At 46.8% G+C, this 8984-nt stretch overlaps 2 long non-coding RNA genes across 2 annotated transcripts in view; one reads left to right on the top strand and one right to left on the bottom strand.

Annotated features, from left to right (window-relative positions):
* Nucleotides 1–798: 798 nt before the first annotated feature.
* The window catches only part of LOC135098436 (uncharacterized), a 51447-nt gene continuing 43261 nt past the window's right edge, over nt 799–8984 (bottom strand). The window contains exon 3 of the long non-coding RNA XR_010266994.1: nt 799–1334. This is a non-coding gene — a long non-coding RNA (uncharacterized LOC135098436). The remainder of the gene's footprint in view (nt 1335–8984) is intronic.
* On the top strand, nt 1221–2852 carry LOC135098435 (uncharacterized). Its single transcript, XR_010266993.1, has 3 exons — nt 1221–1353; nt 1736–1847; nt 2189–2852. It is a non-coding gene; the product is annotated as an uncharacterized LOC135098435 (long non-coding RNA).

Raw genomic sequence — 8984 nt, 5'->3', positions numbered from 1 at the left:
GTTGTACATAGTAGCATTAGTGATCAGTTGTACATAGTAGCATTAGTGATCAGTTGTACATAGTAGCATTAGTGATCAGTTGTACATAGTAGCATTAGTGATCAGTTGGAGCTTTGTTTCCATAGGCAGTAGTCTTCTCTATGTACGTGTCTCCCAGAGCTGCGCTTACACCTATGGGAGACACACTGCATCACACGACAGGGTGGCAATGAGGCTCAAATTAGGCTATAAATACTTTTGGAAAGTCAGTGCTTCTCCTGGCGTGTGCTGTGTGCTGTGTGCTGTGTGCTGCACCAAGGGGACACACTCTGCGTCATTATGTCACGGAATGTCCTCTCATTGGTAAATTTAGGCTGCGAGGTCAACATGACTTGTATAGCCTCATTGACCATTTCATAGACTCAGCCACTCTCAGGGAAATACTCAATGAATATCCTACGTTTGGTCCCAGACTGTAGGATATTTTTATAATAAGGTGTACAATATCTGTATTTATTTATTTAATTATATTTTTGTAGTGTATACTATCTACGAGTATTTTTATATTTTTGATACTTTACCTTTACCTCTGGAGCCTTTGGGAAGCAGGAGTGTTTCACAGTACTCCGCACCTCTCCCCCATCTCTCTCTCTCTCTCTCTCTCTCTCTCTCTCTCTCTCTCTCTCTCTCTCTCTCTCTCTCTCTCTCTCTCTCTCTCTCGGAAAAAAAAGTGGTATTAGATTATCGCACGAGGAGGAGGAAAAAAGAGAAGAAAATAAACACAAAGAAGCAATAAACCAAAAAGGAAAACAAGGCCAGCATCTTTCCTTCTTTAATTTGAATTTCTTTACTTCGTAATTTTCTTATCTGGCGCAGTCCTTATATATGCATTAATTTCACTAGTACAACATTAATGAAGAGGAGGAGGAGGGGGAACAATCATATGCATTTCATAGCTAGAACCTTAACTTTCCTTCCTCCTCTCTTTTCTTATTTAATCATTCTTTTCACTAATAAGGAGAAGGAGCAGATAAACATGAAAGTAGGAAGAATAATGGCGTTCGGTAATAAGGAGAGTCTGCTTCCTCCCCTCTTTCTTCACATTTCATTCCTCCTTTCCTTATTTGATAATTTCCTTTGCTAACGCAGAAGGAAAAGGAGGAGAAGGAGTTAAACATGAAAAAAGAAGAAAAAAGAGGCGTGTGTTTTGTCCTTTCTTTCTTTACTTCATTCTTTCCTCCCCTGCCTGGCGCCTCTCTCTCTCTCTTATAGGTGCGGGCGGTGCTGCCTGTGGAGGAGGGCGCAGCTGTGTACCACTGTGAGGCGCAGCTGGACGGCAGAACCATTGTGACTCACTGCTTGGAGAAGAACAAGGTATTAGGCTTATCCCCTATGCTATTTTTAGTGTTTTTTAATAATATTTAACATGCTATCATTTTTTTTTATATCAATATATCAACCTGCCATTTTTGCTGCTTTGAACGTTTTGCAGCGGCGCCTGTGCTAAATGTGTGTGTGCCTTATTTCCTCCTTTTTTTTTTTTAACATTGAGACTTTTTTTTTTTTATATCTAACGAAGGCAAAGTGTTTACCATTAGCGTATATATGAGTAGACTCACAAGAAAATAATTATAAACTGGGTAGGTACTTGACATTGCCCACAGGGAGAGACTGCCACGTGTAGGCCTGACAGCTTCCACCACTAACTCATTTTCCTGCTGTAAGCCCTACACACTGGTTCCCTTTCCTCACACAGGCAGAGAAGGTGTACAAGGAGGCTTTGAAAGAGGGGAAGACTGCCCTCATGACACGAGAAGACCCTGACTCAAGCGACATTCTCACGCTTAACCTCGGCAACTTTCCTGCGGGTTCATGGTTGTGGTGGTGGTTGTGGTTGTGGTGGTGGTGGTGGTGGTGGTGGTGTGTGTGTGTGTGTGTGTGTGTGTGTGTGTGTGTTTGAGAGAGAGAAAGAGAGAGGTTACTGTCACCCGTACCTCTCCTTGCCTCACCCTTACCTCACCCTGTCTACAGAAATATCTAAAAACATTGTAGGTATGAGGAAAATAGCATTATAAAGGTTGCTGCCAACCTACCTCAGCCTTCCTCACCTTGCTCCACCCATACCTTAGCTTCCTCACCCTACCTTATGCTGCCTCGCCCTGACCCACCCATACCTCACCCTCTCTCACCCCGCCCGCTTCTGCTGCAGGAACGAGGGCCAAGGTCACCCTTCGTCTGGTGATGGAGTTGAGGGTTGAGACAGACGGCATCATCAGCTTTGTTTTGCCCACAGTACTCAACCCGCGCTACACCCCTGCTGACCACCCTCGCAGGCAAGGTAGGTCAGCTGAGGTCACAGGTCGTGTCAGCTCAAGGGAGTGTGTGGTGGGTTTGAAATGCACTAAAACACTTGTAGTTGTTATTGATTGTTATATTCCAGATTATACCAGATTGGTTTGGGGCGAGGAGAATTCGCTGAAACACTTAGAATGCATTCACTTTTTATTTTTCTATTACCTACACTAGCAAAACACATGTAATTGTTATTTTCCATTACCTAAAGCTTCAAAACATGTAATTGTTATTTTTCTATGATTTACCTCAACAAAACACATGTAATTGTTATTTTCCATTACCTAAAGCTTCAAAACATGTAATTGTTACTTTTCTATTACTTACCTCAACAAAACACATGTAATTGTTATTTTCCATTACCTAAAGCTTCGAAACACATGTACAGTGGAACCTTGGTTTTTTAACTTAATTCGTCTATGAAAGCTGTTCTAACTCGGAAATGTTCAGAAATCAAAACTATTTTCCCCACAGGAATCAAAGTAAAAATGGATTAATCCGTTCCCGCACACCGTCGCAGCAGCTCAGGACAAGGCCTGGATTTTTTTTTACCCGGTCCACTTTTTTTGGGGGGGATTTATTGTTTTTATTTATTTATTTATTTTTATTCTTCATATTCATATGTAAATCAGTTTAAATAAGAAATTAAAAAATAATGTAGAGTGAAAGAAAAGGTGTGAAGTGTTTTCTTTTTTTTCATGTAGGAGGGGCACCGGTAAAGAGCAACACAAATATAATAATTGAAAAAAAGAAAAGGCCACGCCACTGAAGTGACGTCCCCAGAGCTGAAAGGAGAAGACAAAAATTACAGGATAAGTGTTTTGAAACCTCCCTCTTGAAGGAATTCAAGTCATAGGAAGATGGAAATACAGAAGCAGGCAGGGAGTTCCAGAGTTTACCAGAGAAAGAGATGAATGATTGGGAATACTAGTTAACTCTTGCATTAGAGAGGTGGACAGAATAGGGGTGAGAGAAAGAAGAAAGTGTTGTGCAGTGAGGCCGTGGGAGGAGGAGAGGCATGCAGTTAGCAAGATCAGGAGAGCAGTTAACATGAAAATAGTGGTAGAAGACAGCAAGAAATGCAACATCAGCCAATCAGCTGCGAGCTTATAAACCCACCGAGGCTCCAGGAATCTAACTTAAGTGAACAGACTATAATCCAGTCATTCTGAAGCATCTTTACTGTACAACCATCTCTTATCTTTAACCACTTTGCTCCGGATGCTTAAAAACACACGTTGTTCATATACGGCGCAGGCCTGCGAGCGGTAATTTATCTCATTTATAATACTATAATTCTCTCTCTCTCTCTCTCTCTCTCTCTCTCTCTCTCTCTCTCTCTCTCTCTCTCTCTCTCTCTCTCTCTCTCTCTCTCTCTCTCTCTCTCTCTCTCTCTCTCTCTCTCTCTCTATATATATATATATATATAAGAACATAGGAACATAAGAAATAAAGGAAGCTGCAAGAAGCCATCAGACCTACACGTGGCAGTCCCTGTATGAAATATACCTACCTATTTCCACCTATCATCCCCATCCATAAATCCGTCTAATCTTCTCTTATAGCTCCCTAATGTCTTAGCACTAACAACTTGATTACTGAGTCCGTTCCATTCATCTACCACTCTATTTGAAAACCAATTTCTTCCTATCTCTTTTTTAAACCTAAATTTTTCAAGCTTGAGCCCGTTATTTCTTGTTCTATCCTGGTTGCTGATCCTAAGAATTTTGCTTACGTCCCCCATGTTATAACCTTTATACCACTTAAAGACTTCTGTCAGGTCCCCTCTTAACCTACATCTATCTAAAGAATGTAAATTTAACAGCTTCAATCTCGCCTCGTAAGGAATACTCCTCATACCCTGTATCCTTTTAGTCAATGTCCTTTGTACTGATTCTAATAGATCTATAACCTTCTTGTAATATGGGGACCAAAACTGCACAACGTAGTCTAGATGAGGTCTGACCAGCGTCAATTATAACTTTAATATTACTTCAAGTCTTCTACTTTTAACACTCCTAAAAATGAATCCTAATACCCTATTTGCCCTGTTTCTGGCCTCTATGCATTGCTTTCTTAGACAGAGTTCAGAGCTAACTATAACTCCTAAATCTTTTTCGTACTTTTAACCTACTAGAGCTGAGTTGTTTATTGTGTAACTACTGTGTAGGTTTCCTCTACCTACGCTAAGTACATTGCATTTTTTTATGTTAAATTGCATTTGCCATCTGTCTGTCCATTCGTTCATCCTATCTAAATCTGCCTGCAAAGTGATGGCATCTGATTCTGACCTAACTAATCTACCTATCTTCGTGTCATCCACAAATTTACTAACATCACTACTAATTCCATTATCCAAGTCATTGATATATATATTAAAAACAACAATGGCCCAAATACTAATCCCTGTGGCACCCCACTAATTACATTACCCCACTCCCAGATTTGGAGCCGTTTATTACTACTCTCTGTCGTCTGTCGCTTAGCTATGACTTTATCCAGCCTAACACCCATCTATCCCACGTGCCCTAACCTTTCTCAGGAGCCTCTGATATCAATATTGATATCAATATTGATATCAATATTCTCGAAACTGCTATTCATATTCTGAAAAAAAAACAAAGATTCATTGGTTCATATTAATAGAATCATGAATCTCCAACGAGGTGTATAGACTATCATATTGTGTCTGTTTTCTGTCATTCACACCCTCTCTCTCTCTCTCTCTCTCTCTCTCTCTCTCTCTCTCTCTCTCTCTCTCTCTCTCTCTCTCGCGTCGTTTGTCACTGTATTAGGATAAGCTGCTAAATACTTATGTATAGTGTAGATAACAGCTTTAGTGCAGCCACTTCTTATGTACAGTTGATGCCATTACATGTAGTGAACATAACTCAGAGCGGTGAGCCTTGACTCTCTCCTGGCTGTGAGCTTGGAGTTGATCACGCACCAGTCCACCAATCAGAGGACACCTTAAATTTTATTTTGCAATAAAAGAAATTAGCAAAATTTGAGGGGGTAGGGGCGAGGTTTGAGAGGGTAGTAAGGAAGGGATGAAAAAGGAAACCTGGAGCGCAGAAGAAATTTTGCCCGCACCAGCGGACGACGACATGGAACGCGCCGCCGAAGAAGACATGAAAGAAGAACGCGCCGTCAAATGCTGTGGCTTCCTGTACCTGCTGCGGCGACTCTTCCGCAGGAAGAAGAAAGCAGCAGTGCGGGAAGCAGCCAAGACCGACAACGTTAAGGAAAAAGTCATCGAAGACACAGAAGAAGAAACTATTGAAGAAGAGACAGTAACGCGCGCCATCGTACACGCAGAGGAAACGATGGAAGATGACGGAGATAACGGAAATGACGAAGAAAAAGACTTTGTAGCAGATCAAGAAATGAAAACCTGCGAAGATGAAGCATTAGTAGAAGCGGAAAACAAAGCAGAAAATAACGAAAGCGACGATGGGAAAGAAAAACCCACCCACACTAGTAAGAAGAAGCGTAAGAGAAAGAAGCGAAAAGTGAAGGTGGAGAAGGCGCCTCCGGTTAAGGCAGATGAGGACCTGGCGATGGGCGTGAAGCAGGTGTCCGGCGAGGCCTCAGAGGCCCCTAAGGCCTCTGAGGCCCCCGAGACTCCTGAAGCCACAGAAGGCGACTCGGAGGGCTGGACGGTGGTTGCCTGCAAAAAGAAAAGGCCCAGGAAGGTGAGGGTACAGCCTAGCCTGCCTAAGGAGACTGTGGCGGAGACCCCTGAGGACCCAGACCCCCCTAAGAGGGACTCAGAGGGCAAGGAGGTGGTGGGCCGCGGCAAGAACAGGCCCAAGAAGGTGAAGGTGTAGCAAATAATCTAGTCAGCCATAGAAACATCCCATTTTCTCTCATATTCAGGGTACACTAAAGCTTACGCGCTTCTCAGAACCAGTAATATGTAAACACAAGTCACCGCTCCAAGCACTCCGTTTTCTCTTATATGTTTTCAGCCTCCCGTTCTCTTTCTACCGCACAGATTTTTCGTCTTTCATCTCTTCTTCCTCATTTTTTATACATACACATTCTGTGCACGCTTTTCGACACATACGTTACACGTCTTTTCTATACATCATATTACTCCTTTCTTCACACAGACATACACACACACATTCACTCTTTTTGTTCATATCTTTATGTAAATCATTTTTTATGTTCAGTATTTCTTGTGTACATGTTCATGTTTTTGTTAAATAAAGTAGAGAGAGAGTTTAACCAGTCTAACAAGTGGCTATAAATACAACCTTAGCTGGTGAACAAAAAGAGTTAAGAGATTAAAGGACTTGCAACTGCTGACGGTTACCTGTCGGTTTTCTCTTCTCTATCTCTGGCGAGTTAAGAGATTAAAGGACTTGCAACTGCTGACGGTTACCTGTCGGTTTTCTCTTCTCACATTCCTGGCGGCTTCCACCTAGATCACTAGAAATGGTGACTCGGAGTTAGACCGTAGTGGCCAGCTCCACCAATGCTGTGTCCCAGGTTCTTTAGCACTATAGCGTCGCCACAGCTATAGGTACCTCGCCCAGGTCAGCCCCCGCCTGACACGGACCACCACGGCCAAACCGCCACCCAGCCTGGCCCAGCCGTGACCCACCACCGTCACCCAGCCCAGCAACCGTGGTCACCGCCGCTGCCTCGCCAGTCACCAGCCACCCTCTCTCGCAGCTGTGACTCACCACGCCTCGCCAGCCACCCAGGCCACTGAGGCCACGCTCACCTGCCGCCTCACCAAGGCCACCAGGTCACTCCCTCTCCCGCTACCGTGACCCACCGCGCCAACTCCACCTGCTGCCTGGTCACCTGCCACCCCTACCACACCTGCTGCCCAGCCTCCATCACCACCACAGCAGCAGCAACACCTCTCCGGCTCACCACGCACGGTCACCGCCACCCGGCCGTGACCCCACTGGCCCTGATTTCGCTTCTCTACAACAGGGCGGCGCCCCCTGCACCGGTACTCCCGTCTTCCGCTCGACAACAGGGCGGCGTTCCCTGCAACGTTCCCCCACCAAAGTGTTAGTGCTCCCGACCGTCCCTCCCCTCTCCCCCGTCGTCCACCCTCCCCCTGTGTGTGTTAACCCCTGCCCCTAGAAAACTCCCTAGTGTGCATCAGCGCGTACCAACCCCCGTGTGCCAGACACCAACACCTACACATACACGCACTCACACACACACACACACAGGCTACACACTTCGTTCACGGCAGTGCGTTCCAAGCCGTAAGTGCGAGTGCGGTAAAGTACGTGCCTAGGACCATCACTGCACAGTGGCGCCCAGCAGGCGTCCCTTGCCACCTCTCACTGGCACCTGGCGCCGGAGGAGCCCGCGCCTCGCCGACAGGCGTCACTACACCCTGCTCCACGACTCGCATAACAAGCCACCAGGCCCCATCGCACGCCAGCAACAAGAAACGGCCATGGCTCCACCGGACACCGCCTCCCCAGCTCCCCCCTTCAGGGCTCCAGCCTTCAACAGCCACGACCCCAACATGTGGTTTACCATCTTGGAGCTGAACTTCAAGGCAGACAACATCACTGAGGCCTTGAAACAGTTCACTCACGCCTGCACTCTCCTGCCACCCGAGGTCCTCTTGCAAGTCTCGGACGCCATCGCGAAAGCCCCCTCTTCGGACAATCCCTACGACGACCTCAAGCAAGCCGTCCTCAAACGCCTTGCGTCGTCGGTGTCGACACGCTTGCAAGAGCTACTAAAGAAGGAGGAGCTGGGGAATGAAAAGCCATCAGATCTGCTTAGGCGGATGAAGAGGTTGTTGGGCGATCAGCCCAACACAATGGACAAGACCATGTTCGCCCACCTCTTTTATCAGCGACTTCCTCCAGCACTACAGAGCAGCTTATTCAGCGTGAAAGATAAGCTCGACCTAGCAGACCTCGCGCAGCTGGCTGACGACTATATGTCAACAGTTCCGTCGGCAACGCCACCGTCTTCAGTCGCCACTGTCACTAACACAGCAGACGTCCAGCAACTCACCCACATTGTGTCGCAGCTGGCCCTGCAGGTCAGCGCGATGCAGGAACAGCTAAATACCCGCCAGCGTCGCCGCCCACCGTCACCTCGACGCCCTCGCTACCGCTCTCGGTCGCGTAGCACTACACGCACCCCGGGCGTCTGCTACTACCACAGCAGGTTCGGTAGCGAGGCCATTAAGTGCACCCAACCCTGCACTTACAACACCACCCCGGCGTCAAACTAAACGGGCGGACGTTCACGGCGCGTACGATCCGCCAGCCCAAGTCACAGCTACTTCACGTCTACGACCGACGCACCGGAATTAAGTTCCTCGTCGACACTGGCGCTGAGGTCAGTGTCCTGCCTGCCACAGACAGCCAGAAGAGGTTGCCTGTAACCACGCACCTCTATGCAGCCAACGCCTCGAAAATCCCTGTGTACGCGCGGCAGACACTACACCTCGAACTCAACCTCCGCCGCTCCTTCGACTGGACCTTTTACGTAGCAGCTGTGACCCAACCCATCCTAGGCGCCGATTTCCTACGCCACCACGACCTCTTAGTCGACTTGAAGCATGGCACGCTGCTGGATCGTCTCACCTCCCTGCGGACCCGTGGCCTAACGGCACCTGGCGAGAGCACCGGAATCTCCGCAGTCTGCCGAGA

This window comes from Scylla paramamosain, unplaced genomic scaffold (genome assembly GCF_035594125.1).
Source record: "Scylla paramamosain isolate STU-SP2022 unplaced genomic scaffold, ASM3559412v1 Contig62, whole genome shotgun sequence".
Taxonomy (NCBI): Eukaryota; Metazoa; Arthropoda; class Malacostraca; order Decapoda; family Portunidae; genus Scylla; species Scylla paramamosain.
The sequence above is the reverse complement of the archived record's forward strand: the minus strand, read 5'-3'. Positions and strand labels throughout refer to the sequence as shown.